Source organism: Pleurodeles waltl, chromosome 4_2, assembly GCF_031143425.1.
Source record: "Pleurodeles waltl isolate 20211129_DDA chromosome 4_2, aPleWal1.hap1.20221129, whole genome shotgun sequence".
Classification (NCBI taxonomy): domain Eukaryota; kingdom Metazoa; phylum Chordata; class Amphibia; order Caudata; family Salamandridae; genus Pleurodeles; species Pleurodeles waltl.
The window spans coordinates 940,065,333-940,082,065 of NC_090443.1; positions in this window are offsets into that span (position 1 = coordinate 940,065,333).

Below are 16,733 nucleotides of genomic sequence, written 5' to 3' on the forward strand. Positions count from 1 at the left end.
AACTGTTCTCAGAAAAGGTAAATGTGTCCAGGAATAGTCCACAGAGTGAATGGTAGACACACATGGAGGAAATTAGGTTTTGTGTCTCTTGGAGGTGGTGGTGTTGGTCTTGCTATCCTCTCCTGCTGGTCCGGATGGCCGTCCCCTCAGGGGAGAAGCGGGGCAGAGGTTCAGAGACTGGAGTGGTAGAAACAGGCACCTCCTGTGGCGGGGCCTCCCCATCTGTGGCTGGCAGATGTGGCTGGATCACGAACAAGGCAGATGATAAAGGAAAAGCTTTGCACATATGGTGGTAAATGTCAAATAGCACCCCAGTCACAGAGCTAATTTGTTCATTGTGTGTATCTTGTTCCACGATGTGCTCCCTCTGCAACTCCTTGATTTCCCAGAGCTCAATTATAACCTGGTCCATCATGTCTTGGGACTGTTCGACTGATCTCAATACTTGGTCAGTGGTGGTCTCGCTAACAAAAACCCCAGTGGCCTCCATTGGCTGCCCCACAGATTCCTTCCAATGAGCCCTACCCCCACTAGCCTGTGCCCTTAAGGAAGTGTGCCCCAAACCAGTGGGTCCTGGCAGAACTGGAGGCTGTGTTGTTGATGTCTCAACAGGAGCCAGGACTGGGAGGCACAGGGTTGGTGTGTATGTCCTTGGTGAACAGGAAGTGGAGGTGTCCTCATGCTGCGATTTTGTTCTAGCTGTGGTGGGAGGTGTCAGTGTAGGCTGAGTTTGACTCACTGAACTATCTGGCCAGACAGACCAGATGGACCAGCTGGCTTGTGGTCATCATGACTTGCAGAGTTGGAGTCCTCACTGAAGGATTGTGTCTTGGCTGGAGTGGAGGTGGCTTGGCTGTCAGACAGTGGTGCACTGGGCTGGGTGTTTGGGCCTGTGACTGTTACAAAGGATATGTAAATAAAATATAGTTTGTGCATTTCATGTGTCTTTGTCTATAAAAGGGCCAACCTAAAAACTAGAAAGAGACTGATAGACTGATTTGGCCTTTGTGTTATTTTCATTATTTTACCCATGCACCCTGATTTACACAAATGCCAACTCCAGTGCTGACCTTGTAGAGATGTCCTGAAATGTGACAGACATTAAACCCAACACAGTAGTGAGTATATTAGAGTACTGGACCATTCCAGTGCAATACATTAGATACAAAGTGGTTCATCCTGCATGTGAATCTGTAATTGGTCATTCTATAAAAAGTGAAGTTTAACTTGTACTTGGCTTCTATTTCTATTTAGCATGCCACAACACATTTTGGCTATCTTGGATTCAAAAGACAATGAACAATATAAGCATTTTCATCAATTCAAAGTAGCTATGAGTAGGTGTCAACACCGTTGAGATACACTAGAAGTGATATTTTAATTCATAGCATGACATGGTGACTGTCACATGCACTAGTTTTTAAAGAATGTGTACATGTGGAAGTAAAGGACGATGGAACAACATTACTTTGCACTATTGTTTTTCCGATCCAAAAACAGAGCATCATGGTAGTTGTAGTCATCTGTTGACACCATAGACAATGCTTGTTTGAAAAGTAAGTTACACATATCACTTTCAGTGACTATATTGAAGTTAAACACACATTTTCAACTTGTATACAAATATGGATATGATGTAACTAGAAGAAAATATCATTTAAAATCACCATACTTTCTTGTGAAAATGGATGTAGTTTTGGACCTGTTCTTGTCAGCATAACAACATACAATGAAAGACAGTCCATGTGGAACTACACACAATCTGTCTATACATATTTAATTATGTTAGAAGGAGAGCTACAGCCATGCTGTTAGTAATTTACATGACACAACATATTTTGTTTAGTCAAAATTAGCTATATCTGTTTTGTTAAGGTTGTGCAGCATTGTAAACCTCTAACCGAAGGGCAGGACTCCATTAGTGATTAGGGAGATATACATAGGTCTGACTTACCAGTCTGCACTCCTCCAGGGATTCTAGTCAAGCTTTCAGGAGTTGGATTTGCTAGACCTTCTTCTCCCAGGGAAGGAGTTGTAATGGGTGGCTGGGAGAACCACCACCAGTTCTCTGAGCCTCCATGGGATGCTTGGAAGCCAGTCAACGAGCTTTCCCCTACAGGTCGTTCCACCTCTTCATAATCTCCTCCTGTGTGTGCAGCATTCACTGTGTCATCTATTCTGGCCACATTCGTCTTTTCTGGGAAATGGTAGCATTTTGGACGTATGCTCCAAACAATTTTGGCTCTTCTCTAATGATTTAATCCACCATGACAGACAACTCTCCTGCTGAAAAACAGGGATTTATCCTCCCTGTCAAAGTGAATAATTAGGAAAAACTAAGCTAGTGCACAAAAGAAGAGGGAGAATCAACTAAATATAGTTAATAAAAATAGAGAGGGAGAGTAAAACAGGAAAAAAAAAACTGTCCCCTGTGTGGCAATTCCTGCATCCAAATGGTCTTCTGCAGTGTGAGGGCAAAGGATCATGGTCTAAACTGGAGTGTGTTTTATAGTGTGGTTTGCAGGTGTTCACAACTGTTTAATTTACAACAGGTGTGGGCTACTAGCATCCAACCAATGGCCACAGCCATAGTACTATACTGACGGGATCCTGTGATGGACTCCTGTCATCATGGGCCTGCCGCTGACACACCTCCAGCACAACTGTGTGATCCGAATATTTGTGGTGGGATACCACCGTCAAGACGGCAACGGAGTGCTATTTGTTGGCATTGGAGTCTGCTGTTCTGGCTGTGGGATGCAGCTGGCTTGACGGAGTATACTCTGTCATGGCGGTCTTTGGCTTAGCCGCAATACATCTAAAAACTACGGGCAGGAGACCGCCGACGTGATGGTCTATTTGGGCCCGTCACCGACGCACCTTGCAGTAATACTACCAAGTACTATATCAGGCCCTATGTATGCTGAACATAAGACTTAAAGATCAATATCCCTTGCCTAGCAGTCCTGGAGTCATTTTGTTTTCTTTCATGTTCTCTTTCTATTAAAGGTTAGAAGGGATGTAGTAAGCCATCCAGGCGATAACATACAATGTTACAGACATCCATTCCGAGGGCCGGGACCGTACGAGGGATTAAATAAACGTGCCTGTGTAGCTCACTGCAGTGCACCTAACGACTACCTGTGCGTACTGTGTCTTGTGTCTGGTGTGTCAGAGTGGGGCCTACTTGAGGCCTAGTCGCGTAAGAGGACTACACGCCAACACCAGTCACCTTAAAAATATTAATACGCCGCTCATGCGAATTTGGCGAGGTATCACAATCAAATTAGATTATAATTATTGCGTCTCCTAAAAAAAAAAAGGAAACCATTTAGTATTTTAAATCATCTGTCCATTCAGCCCGAAAACCGCAAGCAAAAGGCACTTGCAGTGGTTCCCACTTGCCTGGTAGCAACAACATGCTATACAGCATATTCCTCTAGCCTGAACCTGATTAAATGAACGAACTGCGGGCATGTCCATCCCCGCAGTGAACAGCATTATATGCTGCACTGATTTCCATAAACATAGAAAAGTCACTCTGAACAAAGTGAAGTTGGGTCAAAGTATCCAGAAATAAAAGTGAAAGGGTACTAATCACCATGAACATGAACAAAATATGTCAGGGAGGCTGTTTATGAACAAAATCTAAATACAAAGCTACAAGCTAAATATTTAAGACAAGAATAAAGAAAATCAAAACACAGACCAAACTGAAATAGTTACTTGTATCCCAGGAATAGTTACGATAATGACTTACATTATTACCAATATAGCAACCCTCCACTTATTAAAAAAGGAGGGACATTTTATGTTTAAAAAAGTAAACACTCGCCCACAGTGAGATGTCAACAATGTCTCAATCTAATTTGATACACTGTACCATGACAGAAACTTTACCAAACATTGTATCAAATTGTACGTGAATGATATAAAAGACACAAAGGAAGAGAAGAGTAAAATTATACAAACAACAACTGTTCAAGGTAGACCATGCGGCAGTCGTCCGCTTATAGAAAGGGGGAAAAAATCCTAAACATAACCCCTCACCTGCAACAAGAGGTCAGCAATGTGTCTCCAGCCAATTAGACACCCTTAGCCACAGCAGTAACTTAGCCATGTGTGTAGATATACATGATAGAAAAGAAAATGTAACAATACAAGGAAACACAACAGCTCAAAATATAGATGTCATTGCAATTCATACATCATGTGATATTGCTAATATTCTCAGTAGGTTATATGAGTATAACAAAATATGACTGTAGATTGAAATTACAGTAAAACTTACAAAGTGGAATGATGAGAGAACTTTCCATGTACAAAGATGAAATCAGTTAGTGTAAAAAATTAATACATGTAAAAAATGAATACACATAAGAAATTACTAATTATAGATGTAAGAGCAAATAAGGCATCTCAGAATAAACATGCAGAAATTCAGAACTATAATCCTGCTATGCCTTGGAAGGACACACATATCTAAGTAATTACAGAGTAACACTCCACCATCATGTAAAGTCATTTGGTAGCGCTGTCACATCAGAGAATCCAGCGACACCCGGCACAATTTAAAGTGGTCTGGGTGTCACCTCCATGCAGAGGTCTCTTGATCAACACAGTAATTTGCCATTTAATGTCATCTGCAGAGTGATTAAATTCCAAAAAAGTGAGGACCAGACAGGCAGATATGATTGTACAACAGATTCTGCTTTTATGTTGTGATAGACGTGACTTAATTTTCTGTGTAGTTTGCTCCACATAAATCAAATAGCATGGACACAAGATGGCATATACAACATTTTAAGAATTCCAATTGGTGTGATCTTTCCAGTTATATATAATGTTGCCATTAATTAACTGTTTGGTATTACTAGATGATGCACGCATTATACAATTCCCAAATTTGAAGTGGCCCACAATATTTTTCTAGCCACAAAAAGAGGGTAGATCAGATGCCCTTGTTTTAGGAATGTGTGTATTGACCAAGTGATCTCTTAAGTACTTTCCTTTCTTGAAAGAGAACAAGGCGAAATCATTTGAGATGCGTATTAATTGGGTCAAAGGCTAATGTGATGCACACAATCTTCTCCATGGTTTTCTTGGCCTTAGATGTCAGCAGAATTTCCTTGTGGGTTATACCAAGCACATTTTAGAGATCGCTTTATCATTCTTGTGGGGAACCACAGGCATCTAGTTTTTTTTTGCGAAGATGGCAGCTTCATGAAAATAGTCATCCTTGAATTTGCAGTTTCTACCAATGCAAAGAAATTGCCCAAAATAGGAGGCCATCCTTAAGGCCCTTAAGATGGTGGCTGGTGTACTGAAGTGAGGTATTACGAGCAGTGGGCGTAGCGCATAACCTTGTAGCTAATTTGCCCTCATGTACCAAAATAGTAAGGTCCAAAAAATCAATACAACTATTATGTACATTTCAAATCAACAGACAAACAATAGAAAATTAGTTAATGAAAGATGATCACCAGTTCAGATGAAAAAAAATGTATTCAATGTAGCATTTCCAAAGATTGATAAGGCGCTCTCTAAAACAGGATTGGTATTATATGTGCAACATTTTAACTTTCTTCTGTTTATGGTTGAAATAACATGCTTGCATCACAGACATTTGGTTACTGCTTCTCTCTATTATTTGCCATAAATGACTGAATTCATTCATTTCTGTGCCCATGGTAAGATGTGGTTACTTTAAACTTAATGTTCTTTGGTTCCAAGAAGGACTGATCTTTTGCTTGGATCCAGAGAATGAACATGCTGCATTTAAAATGACATCACCCTCAAGAAGTGCATCACGTCCCTAAGTGCGAAATACATGATGGTCTGTACTGGTCTGCACTGTATATTATTTCTTATGAAATGAAGATAAATAAATTATGGCATTAATATGGAAAGGAATGGTTGTTGCAACCTAGTGACTAATTACCCAGTGGGTGCAGTATGTAAGCTGAGTCAAAGAGTATAAGAAGGCACTGATAAAAGCTCAATATTTCACAACCTGAGTTACCTGAGTAGGTATCAAGTATGTTCTCCACCTATCATGCTTTTCCTCAATTCAGTAGGAAGAAGTGACAGGTATGAACCAAGATACTACTGGGGCTAAGAGGAACCTGTGAGGTACAGGATATGACACTGCTCAAATAGGCCTTCAGTCATGGCTGAGTGCGTTTTTGCCTAATTGTCTCTGGTGATTGCATATGAGGAATTCATCTGTTGGACTTGGCCCTTTCAACAGGGTCACCTCAAAACATTTGTCTTTAGTACAACGTTTTTGCTGAATTTGTTTTTGTTGGCCTTAGGTCTCTGTGCACTTCAACAGTGCGAAAGTGCTTGTGATCTCTCCTTTAGACATGGAGAAGTTGGCATACACCCAACTGACTTATTTCATTTACTTGGAAATCCCTAGTAAAGTGGTGCTACATGTACCCAGGGCCTGCTAATTAAATGCTACTAGTAGGCTTGCAGCACTCATTGTGCCACGCTCTTAAGTACCTGTCACAGGATGGCCGGTAACAATCACACAGGACTAGTTGAGTCTATAGGTAAGTAGATTTTATTTGAGGTATATAACACTTTCTGGTGATGTAAGTTTTTAATATTAGGCTTCTGTTCCTCAGACTTCTCCTCCAGACATGGTTTACTGATCTCTTCTTCTTCTTTCTGATTTCTTCATAGGCCTCTCAGGAAGAATGTGTGGACAGAAGAAGAAGAATAGGCACGGTAAGTGATTCTGCAAGTATTTTCCCTTCTCTTTTCTTTCTCTGTCTCTGTCTTTCCCTCTTCTCTTCTGGCCTTATCCCTATTCTTTAGAGATGGGTGAAAAACAAGCCAAAACAAAATAAAAACAAAAAATAAAAGAAAAAGATTTCCTTGATCCTTGTTTCTTCTCTTTCCCTCTTTTCCTGTTTTCTGCTTTACTCAGGTCTATCCGGTCATGGTTGATTATGGCTTTTCTTTGTTTTCTTTCCTGTATACTCTCTCTCTCTTTCTTTCTTTCTTTTCTCCTGAGTCTCCTTTCCTTATCGTTGTAGTTTCTTTCTCCTTTCTTTCCTGTCTGTAACCGGAACCTGTTATTTTTATAGTTAATATCTCTCTGTGTCTTCTGTGCTCCCAATTCCCATTTCCCCAACCGTGCGCCCAATCCTTTCTTGCTTGCCCTTTTATGTTTTTACTCCCGCCTCTTGTGAATGTATAACCCCGAAGTATAACCTCCCTCCCGCCCTCCATAACCCTGCCCGTCCAAAGCCCGGTACCTGAATTGGCCATGCTTCTCCTGAAGCGTGGCAGGTCTTAAGGTTCCTGCTTCCCGGGCCGGCTTTCTTCGTCCCTGGATCGGACCGCAGTGATTCCGTTCTCCACTCCTGCACCGCACTCGAGGGGTGCCGATAGTCCTAGGGATCTCATCCATTCCTGGGTCCTCTCGAGTCTTCTTGATTCGTCCTCGGTGTCCTTCCTTCCAACTTCCCTCCGATCATCCGCCGTTCTCTCTTCCAGCTCCGCGACCTGGCCTTTTGACCTCCCAGGTTCCCGCGGAGAGAGTCTTGAGCCTACAGTATTGGTTGACCCCGGAGGCAAATCCGGGTCAACCCAGGGAGCGTCAGCACCAGTCGAGACATTGTGCGGGTCGGCCCGGTCCGACCCGTCACAGTACCCTTTAAACTTGTATCAGGCCTGCCATTGCAGCTCGTGTTTGCAGTTCTAAACTACTCATTCAATCTTGCAAAATAAACCTTTTCCGAGGCCCAAACCTTCTTTTTTAATACATATAATACACCCCTAGAGTAGGCCATGAACAGCTAGAGGGCAGTGTGCAGTGTTGTATGTGTGCAGCAAATTGTACATATCCTGATAGTGAAAACCCCTGAAATTGGTTTTTCACTATTGCAACGTCTACCTCTCCCAAAGGATAACACTGGAGTTACCTTATTACATTTATTGAGCTGTAACTTCCAAATGTGAAAAGGTAAAACAGCTCTTGTTTGGTGTCTTTGGAAATGAAATGAAAAATCCTCTCTGGTGGTATAGTTGGATTAATATTTGAAAATGGCACTTTTATAAAGTTTACATTTTGCTCTCCTAGCCATTTACTGCCTTCAGCCTGTCTCTTGGTCAAATTAATGGATGTAACTGACAGTTGAGTATTCCTTACAGACGGCCACATATAGTAGAAAGTGTAGGTGTGACTGGGTAGGAGGGTGGAGCTGGGCACAGCCCTGCTTGAATAGGCTGCGTCCTGCCTCCACACAAAGGACAGCATACTTCCTGCAGTTAATCTGAAGCCAGGGGAGGGGAGGCAGGAAAACTGTGCACTTCAAAGGGAAACCTCTAGAAGTTTTCCACATATCAAAAATGCCACCTGGTTTAATTATTGAACTTCAGACATCAACCCTCCAGTTCACTTCTGGACCTGTGGAGACTCTGCCAGGACGAAGGACTGCTGTGCTGCTGAAAGGACTGCTGGACTACTGCCTTGCTGGACTGCTGCCTTGCTGGATTCCTGCCCGCATTGGAGGGATTGGACCTGCACCTGAACCCAGCACTCCTACAGTGACTCCAAGGGCTAGGCAGCTGTCCTCCTGTTCAAAGCCACAGGAACAAAACAGGCTCATTACTGCCTCAACCAGTACTCAGGTCCAGCTGGAGCAAGCCCCTGACCACCAAGTGGTGCCCTTCAGGTCCTGGACCCTTGGGCCCATATTTATACTTTTTGACGCACAACTGCACCAACGCAGTTGTGTGTCAAAAATTTTACCGCCGGCTAACGCCATTCCAACGCACCATGCGGGCGCCTTATTTATGGAATGCCGTTAGCCGGCGCTGCGGACTGGTGTGCATAAAAAAAAATGACTCACACCAGGCAGCGCCGGTGTATGGGAAAATGGGGGTTGAGCGTCCAAAAATGGGGCAAGTCAGGTCTGAGGCAAAATTCAGGCCTCAAATCGGAATTGCGCCATTTTTTTTGACACCCAACCTCCATTGACATGACTCCTGTCTTAGCAAAGACAGGAGTCATGCCCCCTTGCCCAATGGCCATGCCCAGGGGACTTATGTCCCCTGGGCATGGTGATTGGGCATAGTGGCATGTAGGGGGGCCCAAATCAGGCCCCCCATGCCACAAAAAAAATCGGAAAAAAATACTTACCTGAACTTACCTTTACTTCCCTGGGATGGGTCCCTCCGTCCTTGGGTGTCCTCCTGGGGTGGGCAAGGGTGGCAGGGGGTGTTCCTTCCGAGCCCACAGGTCCCTTAACGCATGCCCTGACCCAGGCGTTAAAATACGGCACACATCAGGCTGTGCGCCGTTTTTTCAGGCCCACCCCCTCCTGTGCGTCAAAATGACGTCAGAGTATAAATATGGGGCACAGGCCTTAAAGTCATTTTTCGGAAGGGAACGCCTACCGTGCATATAATTAACGCAAGGCTGGTTCCCCCTTCCAAAAAATGACGCACATGGTGGAATTTTGACGCCCGTGGGGTCGGACGTCAAAGTATAAATATGGGGCAGAGTTTGGGCCGATTGTGCGTCAAAATTTTTGACCCACATTCGGCGCAAACAGAGTATAAATATGCCCCTAGGTGAGGACTCAAAGAGGCTGAATTGAAGTTTTTGGGATCTTCACGAATGGGCCCGGTGGTGCTGAAACCTTGTTAACTTGCACAGCCCGCCAATGCAAAGTTCTGTCAGCCCAACCATTTCCACTGCAGCATCGACTGCTCATGGGGAGCGCCATCGCAAAGCACCAGCCTGACCATTTCCAACAACAACAGGATCTCCACTCTACAACAGCACAGTCCTGCCCTTTGCGCTACATTGATGACTGCCTGCCATGCTTCCCTGCTTCTCTCAGCTACGTCTAATGCAAATGAGACCCTTTGCGCTGGACTCACAAGGTAACTTTTTCAACTGGACTAACCTGGTCCCTGTACCCAACCTGGGCTACATCGTGGTCGGCCTGAACTTGTGTCTTTCTTGTGGTCTCACATGACCAGATAGCCACGAGAAGAGTGTTGGACATTTTGATGCTGTTTTCACCTCAATTTTTACACTTGCATATCTCAGATTCTACTGATTGTAATTTTGTTGCTTTGTCGTGTTTTAATTTATTAAATGAAACTCTATTTTTCTAACCTGGTGTGGGATCTATTTGTGTGGTGGTTTCACTGTTTTGCTGTTTGAAGTGTTGCACAAATAATTTACTCATTGCCTCTAAGTTAAACCTAACTGCTCTATGCCAAGCTACCAGAGGGTTGAGCAAATGGTAACATGGGGTTTGCTTGTGCCTTATCCTGACAAAGATTGGGGTTGTTGCTTGAGTAGGATTTCACCCCATTCCATCCATTTTTTTTACACCATCCATAATAGAAGTGTGGGCAGGCATATTTCCTGACTTTGTACATTGAGGTCTCTTGTCAAATCTTAGAGGTCTTTTGTATGTCACCAAAGGCATCCAAAGACCTCAAGATAAACTACTTACTTATGGCCACAAAGAGGCTATGTGAATTGCAGAGAGCAGAACTGTGCTATATATACAAAGAGGGCAGGTCTTCTCTCTTCGTGTGCTGGAGCACTTTCTGCAGCCATGCTGTAATGTGGGCCCCATTGCCCCATAGTACAGGAGTGTCTGTGTTGTGGTTAGCATAGTTTTTGTGCAGAAAGGTGTCCCTTCCAGCACAACAACTATGCTTTAGGGCAATTTTCTCTTTGATGTGTGCTGCAGAATGCAAAGGTGAAAACCTGAGAGGAAATACAAAATATTTTTCCTTGTTTCACTAGCCTTAGGGAGGTGCACGGTTTTGGCACAATTCCAAGTCTGCAATTCTTTGTATATATGGATTTCCATCAAAATCCATGGGTGTATGCATGGAAACGCCAATGCCCCATACATGGAATGCCCCCTTGATGTAAAGTAACACAAGGCAGCTCATTGCTCTGCATTGCATTACTTTTGCTTACACACCTTTGCAAATCCACATTTACTTCGGTTTGTAACTTTTAACCCGGATATTGCTCTGGAATTGCATTAAAAAAGTCATGCAAACCCGGAGCAAAATCTTTATAAATCTGGGTCTGAGCGTTCATTGAATGTGTCAGTTTCAGGGCTTTCATGTCTGCCCACGGAATATTTGAACATATCCAGCCCCTACAAAAATCATCTTTAAAAAGATCTTGTTAAAATCAGTCAACTGTGGTAAAGCAAAGGAATGCCCCTGCCCTCCCTAAGTAGTAAAGGACAGCTATTCTTAGAATATTATAGGCCCCTTACACACTTGAGTCCTGGTGCCACTGCACGCAGTGCACTACTTAAAGCTATGTCAAAGCCTTGGAGCTCTCAGAGGATGCTCAAGTGATCCTGAAAGTATACCATTCCTTGATTCATCACACTTTTCTCTGAGACAATTGTCATGTCTACCATAGTATCACTCAGACTCAACTATTCAGACACCTCTTAACATTGTGGACCCTCATGCTGTACAAACAATCTCCAACTACTGTAGAACGCAGTAGAACAACAGGGAAAATAAAACATATGCAGACATTATTACCACCTTTATACTGATTAACGTACACTGGTTTCCGTTATCAGGGAGATTTGAAGTTGAAGTTCTTTCCCTATACAACAACAACACCCAACCTTCTAGTTCATAATGTTTTGCCCCTAAAGAGCCAGGCTGATGACTAAGAGGACAAAGTCAGGCACTCCCATTTACTATGTAAGAGCAAGATTCTGCAGCACCCTGCATTTCACCTTCAGGGAAATATAAAAATACCAACACTTTCAAAATGTCATCATGACCTCTCCGTTTATTAAACCGATTATCTAAAGTCATCCACCAAACCCAGGGTCTGGCGTCAGTGCCAGGAAGCCACCTGGATAGTACCTAGGGATTAGGTGCTAGAGCCATAAAATATTTAACTTAACAAATATTAAAGTATATTTCTTCATCCTGGGCAATATGGGATGCAATATGTCACCTGTAAAAGAGTTATCCTCAAAACATCCTGAGGTATACACAGAGCCTGGATTCTCCATATCAGATATATAAGACCTGTCAGCCTTAGGGTGGTCTTTCACCAAACCTTTTGCCTGTGTGCCTCATCTTGTGGTTGCCTTAGGACTCTGAGCATGTTACCACTCTGATTAGGGCTAAAGTGCATGTGCTTCCACCCTAAACATGGTACCATTTAATTTACTTGTAAGTCCTTTGAAAAGTTTTATACCTTATAGCCAGGGCCTGTTAATTAAATACTACTAGTAGACCACTCACTTAAGTAGCCCTTTCAGCATGACTCAGGCTTGCCACTGCAGGGCCAGTGTGTGCTGTTTCACTGCCACGTCAACCACTTTGATTTGGCATTTAAAACCCCTTGCCAAGCCTTAAACTCCCCCTTTTATTGCATAGATCACCCCTAAGATAGGCCCTGGGTAGCCCATAAGGCAGGGTGCTTTGTACATAAAAGGCAGGAGATGTACTTTTAAGTTTTACATGTCCTGGCAGTGACAAACTCCCAAAGTCCTTTTTCACTATTGCGAGGCCTACTTCTCTCATATGCCAGCATTGAGAATTCCTTAATTTACATCTAAGTTGTAATTCCTGATCAGAAGTTAGTAGTTGAATCATGTTTCTTATCATTGGAATGGTAAAGATAAATCCTCTTTACTGATAGAGTTGGGTTTAACATTACTATTTTATAAATTCCACTTTTAGAAAGTGGGCATTTCTCTGCTTCTTCAGCTCTGTGTGCCTGCAGCCTGCCCCCAATAAATGTCTGGGGTGGGTGACCGATACACTTTGTGCATTCCCTCTAGACAGCCACAAACATTGGAAGGTTAGGTCTGTCTGAGCACTCATCTTAATTTATCAACATACTGATGGCTCTTCCCAGGCAGGATGGGTGGAGGGGAGGTGACACTTACACCAGAATAGAGAGTGCCTGTCCCCACACAAAGGGCTGGAGGAAAGGACCTCTGTGCACTTCAAAGGCCCTTATTTGAAGTTATCTCCAGGTCAAAGGCATATTTGGGTACAAGAACAGGTATTTGACCCTACCTAATCAGTATCCTACTGGACTTGTGAAGAATGCTGCCAGGAGTAAGGACTGCTGTGCTACAAGGAGTACCACTCTGCTGGACTTCTTTCTAAGAAGGGCTGCATTCTGCTTTGATGAGTTACCCAGCTTCCTGCTGAACTCTGCCCGGCTGAGGAAGGACTGGACCCCTCTCATTTGAACCCACTGTGACTCCAAGAGCTTGTTGGGTTGTCCCCTTCTTCTCCTGCAGTCTCAGGGACATCAAAGACTGTCTGCAACCAGCATCTGGACTCTGTCTGCTGTGAGTCCTGCTCTGCGAAGTGGTGCCAATCCCGTCAGGGTACCTTGGAAGTGATTATCTTTGCTGCAACTCAAGAAAATCCATGCATCGACAAAGTTGGGACAATCAAAACTGTTGTATTTCCTCTCAATGCCTACGCATTGCCGCTGTTGCCTGAGTCGCGGACACCGCATTGCCAACTGAGTTATGCATCGTTCCTGGACTCCAACGCATCTTCGACCCTGCGTGGCTCGGTGCCAATGCAGCGCTCCAACCTAGTGGTTCGACGTCACATCGCACTAACACCCAACACTGCCTGATTTCTGACACGGCCTCAACACTGCGCAGCTTGGAACCGATGCATTGCCAACATCTCCTCCTCTGCTCCATGCATCGAAACCTCAACATAAACACTTCTTCCATCCAACGTACTTTTTCAGTGGACCCTGAGTAGGTTCTGTAACAGGCCTGTCCTCCAGCGCAGTCGGCCTGAACTTTGTATTTAAAACGGTCTAGCGTGATCTCAAGTGACCTTTTAAGCGTTATTGCCTTCTAAGCACTATTTTTGGTGTAGTGTTTAAAAATGTGTAGCTCTACTTCTACGGATTGGATTTTTGGCATTTTGGTCTTGCTTTACTCATAAAATTATTATCTATTTTTCTAAACCTGTATGGAGTCTTTTTATTATGTTTTCTTTGTGTGTGTGTGCGTGTTGCACAAATACTTTACACATTGCCTCTTTAGATAAGTCTGACTGCGCTGTGCCAAGCTACCATAGGGTGAGCACAGGTTGTCTAAGCGTGTGTCTAGCTTACCCTGGCTGGAATTGGTGATTCCTTCTTGTACTCTGACAAGCAGAAACCCAGGTTCTAACAGCATATGACATATCTCACAACACATGTATTGCAGCTACTCCATTGGCTACTAGTATTTCAAGTCAAGTAGATGTGAAGTTAGGAATAGTAAATGTTTACTTACCTTGGCAGTGTAATGGATGTGTTATATTCGTAGACTGACATTGTTTCCTCGATATAGCACCAGTAGCAGTGCAAGGATGGCAGAGGCACTGATGCAATCAAGGTAAATTGCCCCTTTGACTCCTATTGGCTTAGTAAAATACAGAAAGTATCAGGGTTCAGTGGGCCCATCAGAGTTCTGAGTCCCGGTGCTACTGCACCTGCTGCACACATTGATGTTGCATTAGGGCAGAGCAGCCAATGTATTCCTGGGTTCAACTACGCGCACACGGGGCCGGGTACATGGTGCAGCTGCAGTCATTATAGGGATGCTAAGACTTGCACTGCACTGCTTAAAGTAAACCCCTAGAACACGTTTGGCCCTGCATTGTACCCAGGAAAAGACTACACCTTCGGCGTTGGGCTTATTTCGACCTGCAAACCAACATTTGCTATGAAAAGAAACCCACAAGACTCGCTTTTAAAAGAAGAAGCCCGGGATAGGGGATTTGTGTTTGTTCTTGAATTATTGTCACCGCTTTCAGTTGAGAGAAATGAATTTAATGTTGTAAAACGCTGTCCAAGGACAAGTCGGCTTCCGCGTCCGATGACAAAGTACGTCATTACTGTGAGGAATGACGGCCCGGGGCCATGATTATACCACTATTATATTTTAAACAGCGTGGTTTGTCAAACTGAATAAATCCTGGTCAAATAAAAAAAAACATAGCTCATTTACACCCCGTATGCTATTTATTATTTTAGCTAATGCTGCTTTCCGTTTCCGCCTAATAATTGGACAAATAACACCGTGGTTAAACATGTGTTGAGGGTTTATCGTCGCCGTGATCTCTGTAAACTCCATTTGTAAGCCTAGGATAAAAAGCTTTTAATTGATTAAACGTTGTTCGGGTTTACAAATGTAATAATAACGCTAGACAATAAGCTTGTTAATATGTCAGCTCTGTTTAAATAAATGTAAAATGTTGAAGTATCCTTTTTTCTGCGCGCCTTCTGAAAAATCTATTCCCAAACCAAAGTAGGCTGCAGGGTGGCGAGAAAGATAGGCCATTTTTAACGCACTCTTTTGAGTAAATGCATGTTTAGTTTCTCCATCCTAAGGTGGCAAGGTTTCCAAATATATGTGACATCTAGAATTATAGGTGGGTAACAGTGAATTACTGGGATATTCTTAATCGATGGGTTCTGAGTGACATGAAATAGACAAGAACAGGAAAGTTTGAGTTTCAGTTGTCTATGATGTCACTCAGAGCTCCAAGTGAAAAACATCCCGGTAATTCACTTTTTAACCATCTATAATTTGATGTTATGTATGCCTCCCAAAATTATCTGCCCCGGCTTTCAACTGCTAGGAAATGGCAGAAGAGTGCAGGGGTAGCCATATTTCACAAGGCCTTTGTTATGTATTTCTGACCCAACAATTTAAAACAATAAAAAACAACGTACCTACCATCCCATCTTTGACAAAGTCCCACTACCTTACCTGCCTTCTTTCACCCTCCTACAGCTATGCTTTCTGCTTTTTGTCAAAGCAGACAAGGAGTGCTGAGCTGACAGGCTGTCAAGGAAGCCTGTCAGCGTGGCCTGGAAGGCCTTTATGACATCACAACCGTGGGTAACCAGTTTTGTTATCAACTGTTGTTATGTCACACCAGTTCGTTATGAGACTCAGAAACAGAAATAAATGATAGAGGTTCTCTAATAGAGTCATACATAGCAAAACTTTAGAGGACCCCCTTGTAAGGTCTGATTGTGGGAGCACCATTCTACATCCCATTACATTCTCTGAACTCAGCCTTTATGAACATTTACTAACTCATTCTTGAAGCCAGATCATTAAGGATTTTTTATTGGCCTTGTTTCATGTGCTTGGTGGTAAGTTAAGGTTGTGTTTGAGCCAAACACCTTTCATCACCATATTGTGGAAACAGGATTCTGGAAGTGGTAATGTGTGTTATCATGCCTGACCTTATTTGATTTCTTATTTTTAATTTATAAGGGGACTTGGCAGAGGTTCGATAGACCTTTTGACTGCGCTTAGAGTAATTCGCACCACAGATCCCAAATGCGACACTAATCATCAACAATATCAATGGAGTCAATAATATTCACGCATCATGAACCATTTGGTCATAAATAACCACACTTCTATGTAAAGTTAGAATGTTTATTTCCCTATAGTAACAGTGCTATTGTCTCGCAAATTAATCTCAAAAAAATCTGATACATATAGAAGAATAACACTGGGTGACAAAATCTTCTAAAGAATCTCAATTTAATTAGGGCATTGATCACTAAGCCTTCAAGAGTTACAGTACAATAGCAAGAATAACTGCAAAATAGAAATAGCATACATCTAGGTTCAGCAACTGAGTAACATCAATTTTTATTACTACCAACCTATTAACATTTCAGGATTTTACCTTACTAA